Source organism: Chelonia mydas, chromosome 19, assembly GCF_015237465.2.
Source record: "Chelonia mydas isolate rCheMyd1 chromosome 19, rCheMyd1.pri.v2, whole genome shotgun sequence".
NCBI lineage: Eukaryota > Metazoa > Chordata > Testudines > Cheloniidae > Chelonia > Chelonia mydas.
The window spans coordinates 2,737,011-2,764,104 of NC_051259.2; the positions used below are offsets into that span (position 1 = coordinate 2,737,011).

At 38.2% G+C, this 27,094-nt stretch overlaps 1 protein-coding gene across 12 annotated transcripts in view; it reads right to left on the minus strand.

Annotated features, from left to right (window-relative positions):
* THRAP3 (thyroid hormone receptor associated protein 3) overlaps nucleotides 1–27,094 on the minus strand; it is a 73,819-nt gene that overhangs the window by 26,376 nt on the left and 20,349 nt on the right. For 3 of the 12 annotated variants that reach the window (XM_043532303.1, XM_037882054.2, XM_043532304.1), the window contains one exon: nucleotides 13,137–13,228. The exons of 1 other annotated variant lie outside the window; for it this stretch is intronic. The gene's annotated coding sequence lies outside the window, so the exon portion shown is untranslated. Of the gene's footprint in view, nucleotides 1–7,404; nucleotides 7,954–9,947; nucleotides 13,229–27,094 lie in introns of all 12 variants that reach the window. 8 more of the 12 variants (XM_037882057.1, XM_043532302.1, XM_037882055.1 and 5 more) reach the window with 8 other exon arrangements.

Consider the following 27,094-nt stretch of genomic DNA (forward strand, 5'->3'; position numbering starts at 1 on the left):
CGCTGAGGCACTTCACACAACGTGAGTGTCCATCGGACCTTGGCATAGAGTCCTGACAGGAAGCATATTTCTTAAATCCTGAAGTCCCTGACATTATTGAACTTGGAGTGCAGGGGGAGTGTCTCTCTGCAGGAGACAAGCTGAGGAAAAAAAAGGGGGGGGTGGCTTTGGTTTGTTGTTCTAAACTAAGTAACTATTCTAATGGAAGGGAAACAACTGGGATGTTACTAACTAACCCTTTCTATATTCTTTGTAACTGTTTCCTTCAGAGACCAGGGAAGAGGATCAGCACTGCCCAGAGTCCCGTCTTCAGCCGCGGACAGCTGAGAAGGAACTAAGGGGGGCGCAGGACGTGCGCAGTCAGGCAGACTCTAACGAGACCGCCAGACAGCAGCTGAGCGCATGCATCCCAACCACGCACTGCTACCGAAGATCTCCGATCAACGGCGCCGGGATGCACCGTCACCTGGAATGGAGCGCCCACAGGGACAGCACTCGAAGAATCTAGATTTCTTGACTTCTAATGTTATCTTAGATTCTTTTTGTGACTACCTGATCTGTTCTCCTAATTTCCTCTGCCTAGGGGAGATTACATAATTCAATGGACTGCTGTAAATATTAGTGCCAAATTCTATCTTCTGATATCTGCAATTCAGACCCCCTGGTTCCAATGGGAAATGCATGTGCATATTCCAGGGCAAAAAATGGCTCAATGTTTGCAAAATGTGTTGTAACCGCTTACTGCTGACTTGTAAAAAATTCTTTACACTGCATCTTCATTTGTCTAGAGTAACAGCAGGGCTACAACATACTACAGTTATAACTAGGAAGATTTTGCATTTTGAAAAAGGAGTTTTGCCCTTCCTGACATGTCCATCTGAAACAGAGTCAACTTTAAACAATAAGCTTTTCTGTCCATTTTGGAAAGTGACAGATGGAGACTTAAATCCAGATTCCTCATCTGGCACATCTAGAAATATACATACCAGAAAAGTATTTACAGTTAGAATGCTTGGGATACAGGGATGGAAAATATTGGGAAAGTAAATAGAGATACAAGGAACAGATTATAGGATCAGTTTCCCCAAGCAAAACCTCTCATGGACAGTGGCAGCTGTCTCCGTAATTTCAATATAAAAAGTAATGTAATCACTTGGAATTTCTTTATAAGTGTTACCAGTAACATTTTAAGATTATCTCTTTCTAAACTCTGTGTTGGCCCATAGATATTCAAGCTGGATCTCAGGACAGGCTGGCATCACCTGCTTACTTCATTTATGGTAAAAACATGTGGAAATAATGGTAGCGTAACCTGATCTTGTCAGAGGAAAAGCTCCCTACCATGCTCCATTAATTGCTTTAGCTATAAAATATGAGAGCACAACATGCCAATCCTTAATTACAATAATGGATAATTGTATTACTTAAAATTTATGCATGCAGTCTCTTCTACAAATGTATTTAGTCAGCTGCCACCATTAAACTATATATATGTTTACATTTGTGAAGAAATGTTTGTCCCTCGAAGCATATGTTAAAACATTAACCAACTAGAAAAAATAAAACCACCATGTTATTTACTATTCAGTTTTAAATTACGCAATGCCCTATATCAGTAACATACAAAACCTAGCTCTAAACCCTCATGAATTTGGGACACGAAAATGTGTGTTTTGGAAGACAGTGAAAATTACATCACTACACCACTAGATTATGTTGACTCAGTAAGATTATAACTGCCATCCAGAACATTTCCTAAAAAAATTCTATCAAATACCTGCCTCCCAAGGTCACCAAATAGACATCTTAATTGCAACTACATCCATTAATGCGTAAGGAGTCAATCTCTGTTACACTGCTCTACTGTGATATGTTGCCAATGCTCACAGTATTTATTCAGTAATAGGTTTTCATTGCTGAAAGCCATCTGAAAAGTTTTATAAATCCTTATTCCTTCGCCTGTGTTTAACTTTTTTTAAATAAGTTTCATATCCAAGTTTATTTATTTTCAGTAATTTTCTCCATAATCGTCTCAACTAGCAATGTTTAATGTAACTGAGTATGAGCAATTTATCAATATATCCTTAGAACAAGACAAGCCACACCCTAGAAGTAGACTATTACTGCATGGTACTTAAATAGGGTCGTTAATACCAAAATACTTACTAATCAGTACTTGGTTGCAGTTTAAAATACAACAGCACACTGATGTACAATCCAAAGGCTCTTTCAGACATGGTGTTAATGCAGAAAATATTAAAATGAATAGGAGTGGTGAGGAAAAGAGAAATCAGAGGTTCTTAACCCCGAAACTAAAATTCTGAAAGAAAAACCTCTTATGTTATGTGCCTTATAGCAGATGTTAATGCAATTTAAAGATGTTCCGTTACAAATTATGTTACGAAAACAGATTTTACTCAGTGTTGTAAATGAACATAAAACTAGACTGAAAAGTATTTTGCCAGGGCTAAAAAAAAATACCCAAAAGCTATTAACGAAAGGACAACCATTACATGCCATTAAGCATGCAAGAACTGAACCTTCTATAAAAATATCCAGATAATTAAGTCTCCTTCCCATCTATCGTTAGCAGCCAGTTAAATATTCATTAGAGCTGCTGCAAGAAAAATTCACAATTCGCAGAATCAGCTTTTGTGTCTTTGAACCTACTTTGGCTTTGAAAACTCACAATACAAAAACAAAGCCCTGGTGAAAGAATCTGTTTATAGTCTTGAGACTCCCTGAAAAATCTGCTCTTCTTAGGCAAATGGAACAAAGATTAATAGCAGCTTTGGGATGTCACTGGGTTCTTTCTTTTCATCCTAGGGGGGCAAAGAACAATAATACCGTGACTGTACAGCATATACAGACTGATGTTATTAGGCAATCGCCTCTTCCTGGAAGGACTAACAAGTTATGATCTGGGTTGCAGAGTGGTAGCCGTGTTAGTCTGTATCAACAAAAAGCATGAGGAGTACTTGTGGCACCTTAGAGACTAATAAATTTATTTGGGCATGAGCTTTCGTGGGCTAAAACCCACTTCATTGGATGCATGCAGTGGAAAATACAGTAGGAAGATAGATAGATAGATATATATAAACACAGCGAACATGAAAAAAATGGGTGTTTCTTTATTTTTATAGTTCAATGGCTCTAAATTTTTCAAATCAGAAAACAAGCATGGAGTGGGTCTTTTTTTCAAACTGATTATTCAACTGGGTGTTTGCAAAACAAATATTTAGTCATAATTCTTTCAGTCAATTATTTTTCATTATACCATGGGGAGAAGAACGTATATTGCAGTGGAGATTATTGCAGCAAAGTAACATGTGAGATACGATTATATATATATTTTTAACGTGCGATATCACAAGTTGTCCTTGTAGTACAAGAAATTAAGATGCTTAAAAACTACCATCTAAATACCTAAAAATTGTGAGAAAAGATGTTATGACATAAAACAGTGCATTTAAAACTTTTGTGCATAAGAAACTGATTTATAAACTGGGCTCCTCAGTAATATACCTGAAATGTGTGCACTATATTACTACTTCTGGGCAGTGAGAAACAGGCAAATAGTTTAAAGTTAAGAGTAATGTTAACTGAATATGGAAAACTGGTCAAGTTAACACAAGGTTCAGTAACCTTTTTGTGGATCTGGTTAAAATAGTAAAACTTGCTATATGAGACCAGAAAGAAAAAAAAAGGAACTACATAGCTAAAACCCTATTCTTTCTTCAACTGCTATTTATATAAGCTAAACACTTCTATTTTTAATCAGCAGAGAAGAAATAATTCTATCTGCTGCTTGTGTCCATTTAAAGTGAATTCCAATGGATTGACTTGAAATGTTTTCATTTCCAGTTGGTTTGTTTTTTTTGAGTCCAAAGTATGTGGGATACTCCATCAAGCATGGTCACCAACATCTTTTTCAGGAACAGCATGATGGCAGTCACAGAATCAGCACTATACAAAGTGGGTCATGCCCAAGAACAGATGAAGTTACCAAGCGAGAAGTTACTTTAGTTTCTTCATTTTAAAAATGACATGCTCTGCCTCCCCCTTCCAAGAAAAACTGGTAATGGCAAATCTATTGACAATAGTTATCATATTCCGTACTGTAAGGCATATGGAAATATATGTTTTCCTCTCTGGATGCTGAAAAATACAGCAGTAACAGATCACAGATGAGAAGCATTATCAGCAAAGTAGGAAAGCCCCAAATGACAGCCACTTTTCAATGAGAGAATACTTGTGAAAGGACAGTTTTTACATAAAAATTAAAAGAAAAAAATCTTTATAAAATAATTACGTTGAGACACTGGCAGCTTTTCAAATGGCCATTAGCCAAATGTGGACCAAAGATTAACGGACCAAACTCAAAATACAGTGGAAACGAAGCATGTAAGTAAAATATAATAATGGAAGGAATTAAACAGTCACAGGGCTTAAAAAGATATTAAAGGCCACAAAAGATGGTCCATGTTGCACCTTGAACAATTAAATCTTTAGTGGTGTTCATATAACAAAACTAACAAGAAGCTATGGCCTGGTCTGCACTAAAAAGTTAGGTTGACCCACATATCGCTCAGGGACGTGAACAATCAATACCCAAGTGGTTTAGTTAAACCAACCTAACTCCTGGTGTAGAGAGTGCGATAGGTTGAAGGAAGAATTTTTCCTCCGACCTAGCCACTGCCTCTTGGGAAAGTGGAGTACCTATTTTGACGGAAAAAGCCCTCCCATTGGCGTAGGTAGCACCTACACTGAAGCAGCTGCAGCTACACTACGGTAGCATTTCAAGAGCAGACAAGCCATGAGTTCTCCAAAGAGGTTACCCTACTTATGGGTCATTTTTAGCAACCTCAGGACTGTTTTCCATTAACTTACAGTACAGTATTTCAAGAACTATAATTAAGTGTATAAATATCTGTAAAATATATTTATAAAACATTTTACAGTAGTAGGATTATTTCAATGAAATTAATTGTTGAAGAGGATTAGCACCAGTAGAATGCAAGGCCTTTTCAAAAGTTCTAATCCCAATAGTCAATACTGCAATAATTTCAGAAAGTCTCAAGTAATATATGCCACTTCTACAGAGTAAATGAAACAGTTAAAAACTGACAAGAACACAAGTGAAAATGGCTGGTACCCTAACTGTCCCAAGTGCAAGCATACTGCACTATGCAATAAAGGAACTGACAACTAGCCAAAGAAAGAGCTTACCATTTAGATTCAGAAAACTGACATTCTGTAAGAGATTTTCCCCCAATCTCTCTTGGAGGCAACACCTGATGTGTCCAATTTCTGCATTTTAGATATCTATCATATCAGCCCGGTAACACTGTAATTACATTTTTACAATCCCATAACAATGGAAAATTTAAACAAAAACACACTCCCAGTGTACCCACTATTAAAATTATAATCAACTCAATATATCTGTTACACTATTTTAAAAACTGTGACATGAATAAATTTTATGTCCTAGCCATGATGAATTTATTGCCTTCCACAAAAGTGGAAGTTATGCAACAGTTCAAATTGTAATCTGAGGGGTAAAGCTGGGTCTCTGAAGACAACTGCATCCTCCTGATGTATTTTATAGGATACCTTCTTAATGTCAGAATAGTTGGAAAGACAAGGTGTTTTATCATCTGGTATCATCATTTCACTAATTTAATACAAAATGTGCAAGTTGGACGTGCCCTCCACAGACATTAGCTAAGATGCAGTGAGGCAGAGATTCCTGAACATTTACAATGCAAGTGACAAAATATTAACATGGAAGCTCAACTGCATGCATGAAGGTAGAAAGCAGGAAGAGATTCATTTCAAAAGAACAGAAGGGCTGATACTCTCTCTACTTGTGAAATTCTCTTTAAGGTTTTACATGCTGGAGTGGGATGGAAGAACAGTAATTTCTGGCATCCCTTTTTCTGGATTATATTAGCTACAATAAGCACCCTTAAAGTCCAGGGTTCACTTCAAAGCAATTGCTAAAATGCACTCCAACATCCACTCTGGCATATATGCAGATTGTTTCCAATTGGGTTAAATTACTGTGTAGTCTATTTTGACTCAATAAACAAAGCTTACAGAAGTAAAAAGAAAAGTTTGACAAATTACTCCAAGCCTCTACCTAGAATGGTCCTCGAAGAATAAGGATAATACTCTGCACTTCCTAACACTATATATTTTCAAAGCTCTTTCCGTTAATAAGGACTTGAATCTATTTCTTTCTCCCCCCATTTTTAAAATTCACTTTAAATTTTAATATCTACAACAAGGGTAATAAATAGGCAACTGTGGGTCAAATGTGGACCACCAGATTTTCAAAGGACCCCAAAATCTTTTTATTTAGTATTATGTTTTAAAATTATTTTCTCTGGAGTCTGAACCTTGACTATACCATGACCAAGAAATTTGGATCTTGAAAAAAAAATAACTGACTGCCCCAATCTACAAAATGCTAGATTCGCACACCAGGGAGCCAGCCTTAATGAAGTCCTGATAACAAAGACTACTTTTTATCCAGCATAAAACCACGTTTTAGAGGGTCTGAAAACACTATCAGCTCCTCAGACTACTACTGACCACTTGGAGAAAACACTACCCTCCCTCATCCCAGGATTAGGTACAGGAACACGACCATGCTTAGATTAGGAAGATGTTACACTTTCAACTGTTCGGAGATTTTAAATTTATGCTTCTCTTTCATGCAGAAGATCATAAAGTGTCCTGAAGATCACAAAACAGGATCTTAAAAAAGCTAAATATTGTTTGTTTCATCAAACTAAATATTTTTAGGGGATTTTTTTTTTTGTCATCACCATGAGTCTACTTTGGTCTACAACATTTACTAGTTAGTCATTCTTTTGTTTGGTTAAAGTGCCAAAAACTCTCCTCCCTGTAAAGCTGTTTTGGTTGCTTCTTTGACTGTCAATGTAACTGCACACAATAAAAATAGAAAACAGAACTCATTCTTAGCAAGTGAGCTGGCTCCTAGATATAGCTCTTTTCAAACAGCTTCTGGACTCAAAGGGTTAAAACAGGAGAGCAAGGCAGACTCCTCTCACCTCACCATGGTAACATTGCATTTGTAAGCTTGGAACAGCTCAGCCTAGAGTTCTGTCCTAAAGGAGTTAAATGATTTATTTACTGAGATTGCCTCTGAACTTTATAGTATGAAAATCCTAAGAATATAAATAATTCTCTCTCTCCCATTCCTTGTAGAAACTTGAAATAAATTCTCAGATGCTTGACGGAGGCAACATTTCAAAGGAATTTAATTTACTGTGAGACAAGACTCCTGAAGATTACTCTGGTTCTACTGGAAAGAGTTACCTTTAAACGGAAGAGAGGGATTAACTCAGAAAGTGGCCCTGGTTGCACACTTACCTTATTGTTCGGACTTCTTGATTGGATGGGGGGAATCCACCTAAAGGAAACATATGCACAATGCCTCACATGGCTGATTGAGGAGAGCAGCTCAGGAAGTGGGCAGAAAATGAAAACGTGCCTGGCCCTGCGAGTGGAGAGTGCAGCAGAAGCCTGTTGCACATTGCAAAGAGAGCTATGGAGGCTCCTCTTTAGTAATAAGCCTGCGAGAGGTCACATTTCCTTCCTGCTTTCAGTCCTGACTGACACTTCAACCTCCGCCCCCTTCCACATTTAAAGGGCCAGGACCATTTTCCTCCATTGCAAAGTAGGTCTCATCCGGCAGCAGAAAAAAAGTTTTGGTGATCCTGCCTGAGCTGTTGCAGAGAGCAAGGCCGGAGCATGACTTGTGTGTGCACTTGGAACTGTTTTCATACAGAGGGAGCCGGTTTGACAGCCAATTTTCAACCAAAGCTGTTGGTTCTGTCTGGAAACCAGTCTGCAACCTTGTGTTAAAGCTGTTAAGTGTTGAAATAATCTTTCCAAATGATGGTTTAGTGAGTCCGATATCTAGGAACAGAATGCAGTCCAAAGCTATCTTTCAGAGTCAAACTTTAAGGCAGTTCTACTGATGGATTGTAACTATTTCAATAGAAGAACACAAATAGGAGCAGAAGCTTTACATCCACATGCTGGGCAGCCTCAATAATCCACAGCCCAGTTAAAATATTAATGAGTTAAAATACTACTGCCATACTGCGGAAATCTTAAAACAAACCTTTATTAAAATAAAATTATATACCATGAACTTTTTGACATTTCATTTCTGATTACATAATCATTTCTGATAATCAGTGCTGATTATTGTAGGAAGATGTTTGATACACGGACCTTGGCTTACTGGTTTCTAAAGTACCACACACCCTTAAGGTGCTGTACGAACAGCAACCACCACTAAATCAACTTGCAATATAAACTGCTTTGTCTTTTTAGTTAGTTTAGTAAATTAATTCATATTTCAGTGGTTTAAAACATAACAGTTTCTTCCACAGTGAAGATACCAAATAATGACTCTGACAATACTAAAAGAATCAGAATAGTGAGCTAACAGGAACTAGCCAGCTTATTGGTCTAGTTGGTTCATGAGTACTTCACATTCTCCAAGTATTAGTAGCAGCACGTTCTGTTATACTATGTGATCTGTAGATCACAGAACGCTGCTGTTCCACCTTAGAGAGGTAACAGGAGTTAGCGGAAATGTGCTCAGATGAACATAAATATGTGGACATCAGCTTGCTCTACCTCAAATGCAGTCAGCACCATCTACAATGCACTGCGATAGCTGCACAAGACCAGCAACGAGGTGAAGAGCAGCTGGCTGAAGCTAAACTTGGGCAAAATGGAGCAGATACTGGTGGAGAAAGGAAGCACTCCAAAGAACTAGCTGCTACCACCAACATATCGCTCTCCTTGATGGCATCTAGCCTGATTAAGATGGTCCACAGCCGCTGGATCCTCAATGCTTGAAATGAGAACATTTCTTAGACTACATCATGTACTTGTTGACAAATTTGACCGTCTTGTAGTTTGCATATTTCTATAGCGTCTACAGTTGTTAGACCTCAATAAAATGTGCTCACTCCAAGTTAACTATAGTTCTCAAGTGTAAAAACATGTGTCTGAAGAGAGTTAGGAGTTTTCAGTAATTTTGGCTAAATATTCTGTAGCAAGGTTAAGGGTGTTAAACATTTGAAACCAGAGTTCTTTTATCCACAAGCAAAGCACCCTTATAAATCAAGCAGATGCAACGCAGATTCCCTGTCACATCTATCCATTTGGTCTCCACCTTAACTACAGAAACTAAGATTATACAGGCTACTAGAAGCCTTTGATTGCTCTGTCACTTGAATAAGGAAAGAAGTCAGTTTTTTCTTGTGATGGTTACAGAGTCATGGTTTTAAAGGTGAAACACTGATGCTGTATTTTATTAAATACAAACATTCTGATAAAGATGGCTGAGAAATTCCACACTAGAAGGCCAAGGCTCAAACAAAAATGCAGCATGGTCAAGTTCTGGCAGTGCTTCCCTGCACTTTGCAGTGTTGATGAAAGGTGTTCTCTCTTTTAGCTAGTGGCACAGGGAAAATGAGAAGTTCCTAAATGAGAGGTGATGCATTTCCAGTAGCACAATTTTAAAATCAAGTAATCTTGCTAAAAACTAGATAGAACTGCTAAATTAACAAAACTGCTGTGATTTCCTGATTTTAAGGTACACGTCACAGAAAAGGTGCTCCCCTCTAAATTACCACAGATTACAAATAAAGAAAACCCACAGAAACAAGCCATTTAACTATCTTTTTTAAAACTTCAAGTAAAATTTTTATTCTATGTAGGAATTGCACTGCTTTGTCTTTTTTTGCAGAAGTTCCTTGGGTCTGGTCAAAATATTATTTGCTTGACGTGTTGAAAAGAATTCTTGTTCTCCCTCCTGTCAGGCAAAAAATCTGAACTAGATACTTCCTGCATAAATGGAAAATAAAATAACGACACATTTATGGACTTACCCAGGGGCCAAGTGAGAGTGGAGTAGCAGTATCTCCAAAAGTCATTCCTTTTGGGTTCCGTGTAAATGCTTGCAAGCAGCAGCACTTAGAAGGAAATATTTCAGATATGTCTTTGCATCACTGAGTTCAGGATAATCAATCCAGCCTTACTTAGTCACTGGCTTTCCAGGGACTAACATGCAGCTTAGTTGTTGAGTTCAATTACTGCATCTGATTCATCTATTTCCATATTAAGACACTTCTGCAAATAATTGAAAGCAAAATGTGTACAGCTACCATATCAAAGCATTAGTGTATGTATACACACAAAATGTGGGTAAAATGCATTTAAATTAGCTTGTATTTAGGCAAGGTTATTTTACCTTTTTGTTCTGTGTAGTAGTCCTTGCTATTCTGCAGAAGATATGAAAAAGCCATCAGCTAAAGCCTGCTTTTCACTGGGCGCTGTGAGTACTGCTAAACTAAAGGCAACGCAAGGTCATCTTTTTTGAAATCGTGAGCTGCATCCAGAAATTCTCGGTACTGTGAAATTCAGATGGCAACAATCTGCTGTTGGAACAAACTTTCTTTTCAAAGCTCTCTCCTGCTAAGGCTTTATATGGAAAATTACGTTAGAGTTTTCTGGAACTATGGAAATTTCACTTGGTGCTCAGAACTGGAGCGGACTCTCAGAATTTGGCTTCTCAGATAAGTAGTAAAACACTATCGCACTTGCTTGTGTCTCCATCCTAACAGCAAAGTTCCACGTATCAAGCTAAACTTCATTTCACACATTAACCATAAGCACACACTGGGGGCTCTTGCTTGCACAAGAAATGTATTTGGAGAGCAGGCAAACATAAGCTGGTCACAGTGCTGTGTGCAGGTCTAATACTATTTTCATTGACAATGCAAAGGATCCTGAACTACACACATTTAGTACAGCGCCACTAAAATGCTGCCACCTCAGAGATGGCAGGGAGACAAGCAGAGCTCTGCAGGGTACACAAGAGTGAAACAGGGACAAATTTTGGCCAAGAGCTATGAAACAAAACCTTGTTCTCACAAAAATGCCGTAGGGTCTTGAACACCCATGAAGAAGAAGAAGCAGCAAAACTTGTTTTCTAAGGCCTTGTCCCAGAGTTGCCCTCCACCGCATAGTTAAGTGAATGAAACTCAGTTAACCTATCACGGAAGGATGAAGGCCAGAGTCAATCCTACTGCGACTGAACATGAGGTCTCAAGGTTACTGCGTAGGAAAAGCTGTGGGCAAGCTTTCTGCAGACCACAGATAGCTATTTCTGTACTTTATTAAAAACTAGAACAAAAATTAGGGTAGCCATCTGCTAAAAAATAGCTAATTTGGAAAATGTTAAACACACTATTTTAATAATGATGATGATGAAAATAATACTAAGTACGCCTATATATTTCAAAGTGCTTTACAATGGAGGACAAGGGTCAATATTCCCATTTTACAGATTAAAGAGGGAGGCAGAGAGAAGTCATGGAAATTGCCTAAGGCTATAACAGACGGTGAATGTCAGATCCAAAAACAGAACACGGGGTCCTGACTCCCAGTTTGTAACTTGCCTGTGTCCCTCCACATGTGTAAGAAACAGAGAGAACAATACCCTCCCTTATCAAAATTTTATCATGACAAGTCAAAAAATTATCCTTTGATACACAAGCTGCACTGTATTGAAAACCACCTGCTTTTACTGTGTGCAGCTGACAGAATTAACCTTTCTGAGCAATGAAGATGTTGGGACAAGTCAAACTGGATGTGAGGCTCTGTTTCACATTTCGTAATTTAATCAGGGATTTTATTTCCTTTGGTGACTCAGCTCACAAATAAGGACCTTTGTTTGCAGGCAACCATGGCATTCAAACTAAAAAAAAACAGAAGGGGGAGCTTCAGTTGAGCTACTAATCAGGACTTGTTGGCACAGATGGCAGAGATCTGGTGGTGCAATATGTACACGCTGTAAGGGAGGTTAATATTTTACAAGTGTTGAACTTTGGGACTGAACTCAAACAGCTGAAGATTTTTTCAGTGCAAAAAGTAAATCCTTCTTTACACTGAAATCCTTTAAAAGCTTTGTGGTTCAGACATCCCCACTCATTGTAGCTATTCTCTCTCCCCCTACCTTTTTTAAGTTTGTGGTTGAACTATCTTGATGCCCTTCCTTGCTAAGAGGTATCCATTTTAAAGGCATGAACATTGCTCTTTCACAAAATTCATAGCTCATGGCAGAGCAGGTTAATACAATTGAACAGCCAGCAACTAGTTTTTCTCCATGATTCTCAGTCTAAGAGAAAGGCAAGTTGTTGGTGGGAGTAAACACTTCAAAACTAATTAAGCCCTGCTGTGGTTTAATACCATTTTAAAGATGTTTGGCATTAACAAAAAATACTTTCCCCAGCTCTTATTCTCCATGTGGTTCAATTTGACCTCATTTTTGGACAGTTTCCAGTAACCCAGTGAATTTTCCACTGTCAAGAAGTTATCACTGCTATGCACTCCCATTAGTTGCCAATGTTTTTAGACTAATTATTCCAAATATCCTTTGCACCTAATTTACTGGTTTTTGTATTTGGCTTTTCAAAGAGCAGCCACTTCAAGTAAATTTGAAGATATGAAGCATTAACACAATAACTGACATGTTCTATAAGGGGAAAAAAATACTAGATGCTACTCTGACTCAAGTTTATGACACAATGCCCAAATAAGGCCCACGGAAGGGAAAACATGGACTTTAACCTAGCAAATATTGACGGGTTGTAAGTACTCAAACAAGCATTAAAAACATTTATGAAAAAAGACTTTAGGTATCTGTTCTTTCTGGGACATTTAAGGTCATTCTGCAGAATGGGTTCATACCTTGTAAAGCAGTAGCAAATAAGACCAGGAAGTACAAAATCAGCAGAGTACACTCCCAATCCAGTAACTAGAGGAGTTGCAGAATTTCCTTTTTATACTGATTAAGAGAATACAGGTTCAAAGGTATTACATATTGCCTTGCTTGCACAGCAACCATGCTGGTGAGCAAAACAAACTCAATTTACAGAGTCAGCGCTTAAACTGAGGCAGCAATGCTAAAACTATAAAGCCCTGCTGCTATACGGTATAGTCCAAGTCTCAAAGAGAGGCACTCCCTTTCCCTCCCCCACAAGAGACATTAGGTCTTAATTTTGTAATAAACCTACCTTGTTGCTGGAACACGCACTCACACCTTCCACCCCTCAACAGTAACCTGTCACTGTTTCAGCTTCTTCAATTATGAAATCAGGAAACAATTCTGCACAAAAAAGGAACTGTGTTGAAGCAGCTGTATATTTAAGCTACACACCATTGGTTTTATTTTAAGGGAAGCGGTTTTATACACAAAACGGTGGGTTTTATCATTATCAGCTTAAATCTGGGAATTGGTCACCTTCTGAGAAAGGAATTTGGAAAGTCAATCCATTTACCTTCACCCAGCCACTATTTTTTCTCCCTTCTAATTAGGGTAACCAGACAGCAAGTTTGAAAAATCAGGACGGGGGTAGAGGGTAAGAGGCGCCTATAGAGGAAAATATCAGGACTGTCCCTGTAAAATAGGGACATCTGGTCACCCTACTTCTAATCCCAAACTCCAAGCTAACAACTGTGTCAGTGATCGAGTAGTCACTTCTACCATCCCCAACGAGAGCGCAAGCCAAGGACAGCTTGAATTCTGGCACCTACTGTAGATACACCCTCCCTTTCTAGGTTTCAGAGTAGCAGCCATGTTAGTCTGTATCTGCAAAAAGAACAGGAGTACTTGACAGACTTAGAGACTAACAAATTTATTTGAGCATGAGCTTTCATGGGCTACAGCCCACTTCACTGGATGCATACAATGGAACATATAGTAAGAAGATATATATACGCATACATAGACAGAACATGAAAAGATGGAGTAAGAGGCTAATTAATTAAGATGAGCTATTATCAGCAGGAGAAAAAACACTTTTGTAGTTTATCTATTTCCCCATGTTAAGTATCCTCACACCTTCTTGTCAACTGTCTAAATGGGCCATCTTGATGATCACTACAAAAGTTTTTTTTTCTCTTGCTGATAATAGCTCATCTTAATGAATTAGCCTCTTGCTCCACCTTTTCATGGTGTGTGTGTGTGTTCTTACTACATGTTCCTCCCTTTCTAGACCAATGTTCATATTTTGTCTTCAAACAGAATTGTGACTTGGTCTGCATTAACAGAGTGCTCATAAACTGTGCTAGAATCTTGTTTGAGCTGAGGAAGAAGTCTGCTGCATGGTTCTGGCCAGCACAGTGAAGTATGGGATTTTTAAAATCCTTGTTCACACTGAAGCACCAAACTGAGCTGGCTACAACAATGTGTGAAAATGCTTGTAACTAGCATGGTTTGTGTCTCAGCAGGAACAGTCTCTACGGCACTCCCAGCTGCTACCCTATGGCCCAAGGAGTGGCCGTCCAACATCACTCACTGCTTCAGGCATAAGAAACTGTGGCAATTATAGCCAGGCGTGCCACTTTCAGACTGTTGCTATTTTCACCGCAAAATAAAATTAACATTGGGTTTAAACCAAAGCAGGCGGACAGAGTATTATGTACAAATTTAATAGATATTTCAAATAGAATGTTTATAAAGAGCCTTTAAGATAAAACACACTGTATGCACTAAGCATTAACAAATGGGGCAAAGAGCCAGCCTGACTCTGCACTTCTCAAATCTCTCCAGGTGTGCTGTAAAGGGGACGTGTATCTCCTGGGAAAGCAAAAAAACAGGATGCACCACACTTGATCACTACCACAGCCATATTCATCCGTGGAGTGGCACAAACGATTACTGTACCTGTAACTTTAGAATGCCTTGGGGATTTAGTCTCTTTACATTTAAGTCTTATTTCCAATATAAAGACAAATTACGAGATACAAAGGAACAACTTTAAGGCTGTAAAGGGAGAAAAAAATGCAGGGACACAAGTATTATTCTGGGACAAAATTTTAGATCAGCTATTTCACAATGAAATAAGGTCACTTGACTAGAAGACGAAACATCTGTGCCAGTGACATCTCTGACATAGATACATCCATCCCTTCCCCACCCAATTAAGGCCCCATTCTGCCCTCAGTTGAATGGGTGTAACTACAGTTAGAACTGAGTCCTAAGTCTAAATTGAAAACCTGCTAAAAACTTTCTTTACCTAAGGCTTTTGCTGGCATCAATGAAACAAGACAGATTAAGCTGCGACAGCCCATGTTGAACATGTCGCCTGGGGACCAAGTCTGTTAAGGCGTTACATAGCAATGGAGATTTTTCAATAATGAGCTCTGCATTTTAATGAATTTATTTAGAGTAAAAACTAATAGGTTCAAAGCAGCAAGAAAAACTTGAGAGTCATCTGTCCAGGAAATATTAATAACTAATACTGCATTTTATAGCACCTTCCACACAAGACACTTACAATGTTTTACAACCTAATAAATTAAACCTCAACTTCACTGTAAGGATGTTATTCCAATTCTAACTATGGATAAACTGAAGCACAGAGGTGAAATGGCTTGCCCAAGGGCCCATAGCAAATCAGTGGTTGAGCTGAGTATGAAACCTAAACTCCTGACATCCAGTTCTGTGCATTACCTGCCAGATAAGGCTTTCTTTCTGCTCCGGTCTACGTTTAGCTATGCACATTAAAGCAACTCCTGCTGTGTATAACTTCCACTACAAGAGGAAATGCAGATCTGAACTATTCATTTGCAGACTGATCTGAAATGGATGTCCACTGGCACCACCTGTTCAGAAAAAACAACTCAGCTGATAGCTAGCCGTGAAGTCACATTTTTGATTACTTCTTAAAACCAGACCAGCAGAGAATCACAGATCTGAGAGAAAAATAAAAAAGCAACTAGAGACTGAGAATGTCACCAAGTACCTGGCAGGCTGCAGGAAGGCTCCTCGATACCATTTGCCAGCTGCACAAACCAAACATGTGCTGTGTGACTGTATTACTAAAAATAACACTGTTTAGCAGCCCATCTTATTTAAGTTCACAAGTAGCTGGTGGTTTCAGGTTTAGCACCACTGCTGTCATGTAGTCATCCAATGCGGATGAACTTTCCAGTATTGTTAATCAGCACAGCAAGCATCCCAGTTTAGGCTCAAAAGTGGTTAAGGCTACTAAAGTTACAGAAAGCTATTTCCTGATTCTTTTGTTTATTCATCCTTAAGTTCTGTTCTTAGATGTGGCTAGGAGGTACCTGGAGACAGCTGAATACAGACAATGTTCACATCTTTATTCTTACAATTTCTGTGAGGGCTGGGAAGGGATTCCGTACAGTTGCTATGAAAGTCTGACCTTTCATTGGCAACAACAGTTGTCATTGTCATAGCTCTAGATTACTGATTTACTGATTTAAGTAGATTTAAGTAGATCTATTTACTGAAATGCTGGCACTTAGCTGCTACAGTGCAAAGTTAGGATAGACTTTTCTTTTTGTGAATACAGACTAACACGGCTGCTACTCTGAAACTTTTCTATCAGACTTTCCCAAATTCTGAGGTGCGCCCCTGGAAGAGTACAGACAGTATATAAATTAGGATGGGTAGGTTTTTAACACCATATTACAGTGTGGGAGGGCAACCAGTTTCATTTTCCAAGCCTGCATGACATAACTTCTTAATTTGACCCTGTATTTTGTACTTGCTACTTAACCGTGCTCATATAGCGAGGTTTGCTATTCTGTATTGTTCTCTAAATTATTAATTGTGTGTTTTACAGCAACCTGTACCTCCAATCAGGCATACCATGGGAGCCTGATATCTCCCCTTCTGGATCATTACCAGTGTTATCACCAAGGAAACCATGGGACTGACTGCCAAAGGCACTACCTGAAGCTGTATTAGATTTCTACATTTCCATGACTACAGATTGACAAGTTAACTCTCCAGACAAAAAAAACACTACTTTCCCCAGGAGCATTTATTTCACAGTATATGCCAATTCAAAACACATTTCATTATTAACCTATGCTGTTAGCCATCAGTGGACCAGGAGCACGTAATTCTCTTAACGTTAAAGGAAGCTACAAGCGAAGAGATGCAGTTCTTTACTTTACACGTTCGCGTCAGCATAACATTCCTGTAGAAGACCTATCTATTTAAATATGAATATATCAAGGCTTAATGGGTGAATCATATATTAAGGTTTCATTACATAATTCTGTATAAAGGGTTGCAATTTTCAGAAAAATGGGACATAACAGTAAATGTAAATGGCTCTTCAAAGATGACCATTTGCACAAGTAAATCAGATCAAACATTCCTACAAACAGACTCATTTCAACAAGGTCCAATAGTGGAAGTGTCTCGTTTTCTCTGGGTATGCAACTAATATATCAAATTCACAAACCACCCCCACCCCGACTTAAAAAAAAAAAAGTCAACAATTCACCACCAGTTCCACTTACTTTACTGAACGCACAATCTCAAAGATTTCCTTTGGGTCTACGCTATTATCCATGTTTTGTCAATCCTCCGAGAAACCCATAATCATGAGATTTTTAAACACACAATTTCATTATTTTTATTAAAAGAAAAGGAGTACTTGTGGCACCTTAGAGACTAACCAATTTATTTGAGCATAAGCTTTCGTGAGCTACAGCTCACTTCATCAGATGCACACTGTGGAAAGTATAGAAGATCTTTTTATACACACAAAGCATGAAATAATGGGTGTTTACCACTACAAAAGGTTTTCTCTCCCCCCACCCCACTCTCCTGCTGGTAATAGCTTATCTAAAGTGATCACTCTCCTTACAATGTGTATGGTAATAAAGTTGGGCCATTTCCAGCACAAATCCAGGTTTTCTCCCCCCCCCCCCTTATTGACAGGTTTCAGAGTAGCAGACGTGTTAGTCTGTATTCGCAAAAAGAAAAGGAGGACTTGTGGCACCTTAGAGACTAACAAATTTATTTGAGCGTAAGCTTTCGTGAGCTACAGCTCATTTCACCGGATGCATTTTTATTGTGATCTGTTTTGACTGGATGGAAGACAGGGAAATTTGTCTTATGTGCTATGAAAAATAAGCTCTGTGAGAGTGTGTTGCCTTTCATAATCTTATGAGAGGAAAAATTCACTCATGTTAGATCAGTTTTCCCCTTTTACTAGAAAAACCCTTTTCTATTTTTATAGCTTATTCCCCAGCATTCTTATCTCATAGGTATCTTTTTGTACGGCTATTTTATGTATTCCATACAAATTTCTCTTTCAACCAAAAAGCTCCAATTAATTTAATGCTTATTATTTAATACTGCTTTTTATCTTCAGAGTAGTTTATCATAAGCATTAATCCAACACACCCATGAAGTAAGCAAGCTTTATTATTCCCCATTTTACAGACAGGGAAAGTGAAGCAGAGAGGTAATGCACTCAAGACTGCAGTACTGAAGCTGAGATTATAGATCAGAAGTTTTACATTCCAGCCCATTTTTAAGAACATTTTCCTATGCCAAGACACGGGTCAAAACAAGAACATTTCTGAAGTTTACATGCAGTGTGTTTTTCTAGAACTGTGTTTCCTCTTTTTTTCCTTGTGGCCTCTATTACATTATCTCTTGGGATTCCCTACCCTCCCAATTCCTTTTTGGAATATCTTTCAAGGAATCTATAATTATTACTTTAACACATGTGAAAGGATTGAAGCAGAAAAGAATCCCAACATATCCAGGCAAATTCTGTAGACACTATCATAGCTGAAAACTCGTAGCCTGCTAGATGACACTCAAGAATCCTAGAGAGAACTTCCATACCATAGATCACAATATGTTGCCAAGCCCAGCAAGCAAAAGCATACTGGTCTCTACCAAAAGAAACACTTCATTTGTCTTCATAGCTGTCTGTAAAGCATCTACCATAAAGCTAGGAACATTTAGTAATTAATGGAATAAAAAAAAATTAGCTTACATGTACACCTTAATGTTCAAATGCCACAGAACCAATTAGGCTCAGCATTCTCAGAGACCAGGAAAAAGAATAATGCTTTGTAGAGTTTCTGTCGGAAGATGCGTTTAGTTAGGGAAAGAAAAATTAATTTTTACCTACTCCCAATCTGGCCAGTTCTGTTTTACCACCAATTTAGCAAATAAAAACTTGCAGTTTGCTTATACTACAGTAAGCACCCAAAATGAAGTACATGCTGCCTACAGAAAGGCAATTCCTCGCCCAAACAGCTCACAACCTAATTATAATTTAATAAGTTCAATGCCAGAAAATCGTTCAGTTTTAGCAACAACTGTTAAACTTGACTTTATTTGCTTAAACTAACTGAAAATGAAATGATGGCTAAGATAAAATGCTTTCTTCATCATACTTGTACTCTGCAAATCTGAACTCCAATAGCATGCGAAATAGAAAACCACAGAAACAGTTGTTTTTAAGTACAAAATGTAATTTGAATAATTAAGCAGTGGAAGCCACTTGTCTAGACAGGGAATTAACAAAACTTCAGAGTAAAGGAAGATAATTTGAAACTTAATTTTCTTTAAACACAGCAACTTTCCAATGTCCAGATTACTGACTTGAATGGCTTATATTGCTTCAACTCATCTAGCCCTTGCCCACAGCCACATCGTTATCATTTGAAGATCACTTACTGTTGGTTGCCACAACTCCCCGACCTATATTTTCCAAAAAGGAGTCAGGGTTCTATACTGCTGACGTGAGTGGAAATGCAGCTGTTCAGTTCCTCCTGAAAACATTCAGTTTGCCAACTTGGTAACTACCTGCAACAACAGGCTTTGGATTCAACAATTAACTACTAGCAGAGGGAGAAACTGTAATGTTGATTAAAAACTCCTGGTCCCTATTTCTGGTGCTGTTACTGACTCTTCACCTGATCTTAGACAAGTCTCTTACCAGCAGGAGAGTGGGGTGGGGGGAGAGAAAACCTTTTGTAGTGATAATCACCCATTTTTTCATGGTTTGTGTGTATAAAAACATCTTCTGTATTTTCCACAGTATGCATCCGATGAAGTGAGCTGTAGCTCACGAAACCTTATGCTCAAATAAATTGGTTAGTCTCTAAGGTACCACAAGTACTCCTTTCCTCTTACACTCTGTAATTCAAGTTAGCCATCTGTAAAAAGTGGTGACACTTGCGTGCCTTCCAGGGAGATGGCAGGAGGGGCAGGGATCAGAGATGTACTTTGCATCTGTATAGTGCTTTGGGATCCTGGAATGGAAGGTGACGTAGGAGTTCAAAGTATTAGCTCGAATTAGGGGCATGGAATAAGAATCAAGTTATTATAAAACAGAATAGCCAGCTACCAGCATATTAACTTGAAAATGAACATGCTATAAAACATACTTAATAATCCATCCATGTCTTATGAACTGCAGTGTGACTGGAGTACACCAAATTGCACGAGAAACAAATACTGAAAAACAAGGCAGACACATCTCTATCTACACCAGACATGAGCTAATGGAATAATCTAACACACACAAAACCAAAATAAACCATGTCCCTAGCACGTTCTCTTGCATTCTGGTACTACAAACTTACTGAAAACTGCTCCAAAGCAACAATGTAGCATCATGACTTTCCTGCTGTCTTTACATTTTTAATATGCACATTTGGCAAAGGAACGAGAAGGGGCACTCTTTCTCCTTTCACTCTAGTGCCCAAGTGGAATATTTTTCATTCTATGCATTAACTCCCTGAATAAAAGAAACCATAGTCCAATCCTCATTTACCACTTGCACCTGTCATATCTGCTGTATTGACATTTGAGAGTCCAACGCCGCGTGACAATCAAATGTCTAGGGGCTAAGTCAACCTAAGTTACGCAACTCCAGCTATGTGCTTAACGTAGCTGGAGTTGACATACCTTAGGTCGACTTATTGCGGAGTCTACATCGTGCTGGGTTGACAGGAGAAACTCTCCTGTCGACTTACCTTATGCGTCTTATTCTGGTGGAGTATTGGAGTCAACAGGAGAGCAATTGGCGGTCGATTTAGCAGGTCATCACTAGACCCTCTAAATCGACTCCTGGTGGATGGATCACTGCGCGTCAATCCCCTGTTAAGTGGAGACAAGCCCTAGAGAACAACCCAAAATCTGGACTCTCCTGCACACTCAAACCAATAGGCACTGTTCATACTAAGAAATATGACACCTGCCTGCTCTCCTCCCTTCCCCCATCAAGACCTGGGAAACTTTCCATATCAATCTTGAGAAAGGAATCCCTAAGATAACATTTGGATTCAAACCAGGTTTCTTAGAGAAGGATTTATTATCCTATTGGCCCACTCGCAAAGAAAATAAGCATGCCAGCAAGGAGTGACCATTTGCAATTTTCAAAAGGTGGTGCACTGCCATTTATCCTGCTCAGAAAGAAACGTCCTTACCCTGATAGAACTTACTACAGTACCTGAGCCTGCCATGATTACTTTATGTTTTATTGTTAAACCAAAACTACATTTGTGTTAGTGATTGTGGATGAAAGCTGAACTAAAATCACTGTCTCCATCTCAGTGCAAGGAGAAAGATCTGCCAGTCTGATTAAAGAAAAACATTATTGGAACAGTTTTGGATGAGCTTGAATATCCATAAATAATAAATAATAATGATACTAATAATAATAAATGAAAGATGAAAATGATATGGTCTTACTTCAGTATCCTAGACAGTTGTCAAATTTAATGACATGAAGCCAATTAAAGTTGCTGTTCTAAATGAACAGTCCAGCCTCATAAAAAAAAAAAAAAAAAAAAAAAAGGATTATATCTGCTATGTGTGACAGCTGCATAAAAGCTGTTTACCAGCAGCATCGCTCTGCAACTCTGATAAGGTAACGGTAAAACCTGTCTGAAATACAAGAGGCACAGCTAACTACGTCAACGTTACTTTTCTCTGTCAAGGGTACAAAAAACATTTAAATCTTACAGAACACTGAAAGCACCTTTTGGTTTTGTTACTTCAGAAAATGAAGTCTCAGTATTATTTTACTTTTCTAGTGGGTTTTTACTTCTTAAGTCAAGGCTTGATCTAGCAATGGAAACCACGCAGGCAGAATCCCTTGAAGTTAGCAGAATTCTGTAACAGCAGGAAGGACCACTTACGCACATCCTGCTGTAGTATTGGGGGCTTGCATAATTAAATGAGCTTTCATTCACAGAGTCCACAATCTTCTTTAAGGGCTGGTCTACACTTAAAAATTAGATCGACTAGCTACTACGTTGCGCAGGGCTGTGAAAAATGTCACACTCTGAGTGCTATAGTTAGGTCAATATAACCCCCATTGTAGATGCAGCTAGGTCAACGAGAAGGATTAACTACATCAATGGAAAAACGCCTTCCGTGGACACAGGATGTGTTTATACTATAGTGCCGTAGCTGCAGTCCTGCCACTGTAGCACTTGCAGTGCAGACATAGCCAAAGACTGCATGGATCAACATAAGCCTGAACGCTTTTAACACACCTTACTAAAAATGTGACCTTATTCAGAAGTGTGTGTATGTGGGGATGTGGAATATTAGGCACCTTAGCAACGACAGAATTCAAAAGCCAAACTAGAAAGGCAGAATTTTAAAATGGTTGGAGTTTTTCAGTGAATCCAAAGTAAAAAGAAAAACGGTACTGCGGGTAATGCCTTACTGGTGTATGAAAGCTTAAGACAGAAAATTCTATCTATGTACTCAATGTGATTTATTACAATAATTTTCTAAGAAGATAACCATACAAGTCTGTTGAAGTTTCAAACATATCCCACATTAGTCAATTTTTAAATTTTATTATTCTGTAGAGAATTTTATGTTTTTAATCACAACACAACCTGTCTATTTAGCAATGTTAAAGCAGACTTTGCTTTTTATTTTCACTGGGAGCTTCCAAAGAAAGCAGAACACTGCAATTCCCTTTCATAGATTAGAATATAAGCAAAATGCTGGGTACTTAATGGAGGTTAATGAGAGAAATCAGAGTACAGTACACAGAATATCAGTGGTTTAAAATAACTGCACCTGCCCTACCCTCTTGAAAGGGAATCTTCCTGGACAACACTGCCACTTTAACTCATGCCAAATTTGCTTTGAAAACAAGGTTCTAATTACTTGACTACTTCAAGGAGACACTAGCTTTGTCAAATATAGCTCCGCTTACCCTAGTTTCTATTCACTTTCAAAGACTGATTCTTCCCATATGAAACCCCAAACTGCTGTAACTAACCTAACTTTTAAGAGAGGTGTAATGGCATCAAGCAGTTAAAAATTTGGTTCACAGTGTGGTAGAAAAGTTATTTACAGATATTTTGTAAGATTATTCTGAAAACTTGTCAGCTGTGCCACACAAGGCCTGATTCTGCAAAATGCTGATTCCTGAGTACCTGCCGTGGAAACCGACAGTCTATAAGCTGAATGGAGATAGTACCTTGCTGAATCAGCTGCTTCTCCTCCCCCCCCCCCCAAAAGGGAGGGGGGAAATATAATTATAAACTTGCCCACCCTTACTAAGCCAATGCTAATAAATATCTATTGTTACTGCACTGACTCAAAAAATGTTTTACCCTACTGCAAGCAAGGGGGCAACTTCAAATATATTTTTCAAGTCTGTTACACAGTATTACATAGTTTTTTTTAAGCAGCAGCACCAAGGATCCTCAAAAAAATTGCATTATGAATTTACATGGTGCTCTGAGGAATTGCTTGGTCAATATTCTAGGGTCTCTAGAACAGCTGCTCTTCCAGATTATAAAGCAAAACTGGTTTTTGTCTGAATTAATAGTGTGGGATACTCCCTATGATACAGACACAGCAACACTGGGGCCCCATCCAAATGTATTCTAAAACAATGAAATATGAAATGACAGAATAAATCTATTTTATTGACATTAAATATGTTTATTCTCTTTATGTAACGTTGAAACAGAACAATCTATGTATTAGTTAACCAGCCTGAGGCACCATTCCCCCCCCGGTAAGTGAAATTACAAGGATAGAATCATTTAGTCAATTGAGTTTGTTGGATTTGCTGGACAGTCGAATACTTGTTACTTTACATTACACAATTACAATTGTTTCATGCAGAATGAAAAACACACTTGAACAAAAACAGTACAATTCAGGTATCACCATCACTTTTTTAAAAATGTCTGCTCCCCTTTTTAATGTAATTCCTGATTCTACTAAAAATTCACCTGTTTTGTGATATTTAGTGATAAATAGTTTTCTATAGACAAAGCACTAGTGATTTTTCCAGCAAATTACACTGCATTTGAAAAATAGAACTATAAAATTAGCAGAAGCCTCCTAAGGGGTAAATGTTATACAGTGCAATTTCTTATTTTAGGACATCAATTGTTTGTTTTGCAACAGATGTGTCACTGCTGAGCAATGCCTTTATGCATAACCAGTGGAAAGAACTGATTTGGAAAAGTTATCAAAGAAAGCAGCAGCAATCCTTAAAAATTACAGTCTTATTTCATTTTACATGTACAGGCAGAGTGAGAAAATACATGCTTGCAAGCTTACATGAAATGCAGAACATACGGCCTCCAGCAACAGCTTGCTGCATAGCAGTAAAAAAAACGCAGTGTATAATTTATGGTTTGATAACTTCCCAGTACAAGATTATTTGATGTACTATATGTTGCTAAACTTTCTAAAATTGAACTTCAGTTTCTAAGGTTAAGTATTTGCTGTCTCTGATACCATGAATCAATCTCATGGCATAGCAAGAATTTAGGTATCATACATTTTTATCATGAGGCAGAGGGTAGCCCCATTTTGATATTTGAAAAACACCCAAAAGTATAAATACACACTTTATATTTATAATTAATAATTATGTATAGTGTCTCTTTCTCAAGAAGTCAATTAACTGAAGATCACTCATATTCCAGCAACAAATACTTACTATGCACTGCAACTCTGTTTATCCAACACCCTGTTTTTACACAGAGCGGTGTTTGGGAGCATTGTGCTTCTGGTGGTGCCAGATGTCCTCACCACTCAATTGTCAAAGATCCCCTGTTGCCTTCCCCCAAGCATAGAGACCTTCACTCTAAATTTCAGTTTAGGTATTCCGTCTAACTATTGCTTCCACTTGGCTACAACAGCCATCACATGCTGTCTTATTGGATGTGTAATGCTGATGGCTAATAGCTAATGCATTCTATCCAAAAGGTAGCTTGCAAAATGCTGTTAAAAGCACTTACCCCTTCAACAACTGTACTTCTTCTTAATCTGGGTTCAAAAAATGGATATTAGCATCTCCCCGTGATGTTTGGCATGGTGCGATAGGCTAAAAATCAATTTAAGGCTAATTTAAAGTCCTGTCCACCTGAACACTGCTAGCCAATGTTGTACAGACAGATTTCAGCTCATCTTTCAGGAAGGAAGAAAATGGTGGTTAATTCTATTTTACCACCTGTGTAGAATTTAAAAAAAACAGCTCTTGAAAGCTAAATCAGCATCTGAGTATCCACTTTCACCAACTGTTTACAGGTTCTGCAACACACAAAATTTCTGGAAAAGAGACCAAAACATCATGCAAAGTCTCTAACTGAGAAGTAAGAAATTATTAGAATATGATGACCCTGGCAGAAGAACTGGGTGAAACCCCAAGAACTTATCTGAACTGGCATCTCTTAAAACAGCCTTGAATGGGAGAAAGGAGGGGGAACATGTTCTGGTTAAACTCTTACAAGGGTAGACAAAAAGTAAGAAGTACAGATACCTCTTGGGAAGGGCAAATTATAATCCCATTTACTCAATCACTTGGTTGTAATTAAGGATACGATTTGGTCACAGAGGTCATGGATTCTGTGACTTTAACATATCTCCATGACTTCTCTGGCTGTCAGCCTAGGACAGCGGGACTCTGGCTTTGGCTTCAGCCCCGCTGTGACCATACCCTGATTTGTCCTCCCCCCCCATGACTGTTCTGTGACTTTTGCTTAATTTTACCATGAAAAAATTGTATCCATGATTGTAATATACCCAGAATGTTGGTTGTAAACATCAAATGAGGGAGGACTGATACTCCAAAATCAAATTTACATAAGAAAACAGAATAAAAAAACAAACCAAAACCCTAAACACTAGTTCAAAAAAAGAAAAAGAAAAGGCTGTCTGTTTTTAAAAGGAACATTATAAAAATGTGTCCTAGTTATCATAAACCAGTGGGAAATGTCTAGATCTTAAATGCTTTTTTTCACTTGTTACCATACAAGAAATATGAACAGCCAACAGAACAGAAACATAATGGTGTTTCTCCTGCTGCTGCAGCAACCAAAAAAACTGTTCCTAGCGCCAAGCTGACCCAAACAAAGGAAAAACACAGACCACTAAAAACATGGAGATAGGAAGGAAAAGATGTTTGCCAAGCAGCAAACTCTCAAAAGGGTGTGACAAACAATGGAGAGTGAAAAAATAATTAAAACCTATACATTTCACTGATTGCTGGAAAACAAATTTGCATCCAAGGTATGACAAATACAAAAGATGAGTTTCACAAAGGAATGCTTTATAACAAAAGAAAATCCAACATATTTTAAAGAATATAAATTAAAATCTTTAGATTACTCAGAAGTATGATCCGTAAGTTACACCACCAGTTTTCACCGATGCCATTTTATGTATCAGAAAAATGTCAGTCCCCTAAGAAAAGCGCTCTAAACATACATCAGAAATCAATTGCAGAGCCAGAGAAAATACTCACTGGCTTTTACTCTCAAGTTAATAGTTCTCCCTCCATGCTACCTAGTTACATTTTCTATTTCCCACACAAATTAGCCCCTTTTTCTGCCCTCACATAGTTTACCTCCACATTGGAAAACAAGCATTTCTAACATAAGCCCCTTATAAAGCTTACAGGTTTTTTAATATTTTGCAGTACTGTAACATTCAACACCGTCAGGTGGTGATGTGTTATCCCCATATATAAAATGGGGATATTGAAGTTTGAAGAGGTCAATCAACTTGCCTAAGGTAACAGAGCAAGTCAATGACTGATCTGGCAACTGAACTCAGGTATCCCAGCATCCAGTCCTGGGTTTTAACAAGACTACCCTTCCTAAACATACATCACACCCCATTAATAGTTTATAATCTAATTTCAGGAGTTGTAGCTGTGTGTTTCCATTTGATAGCCACAGT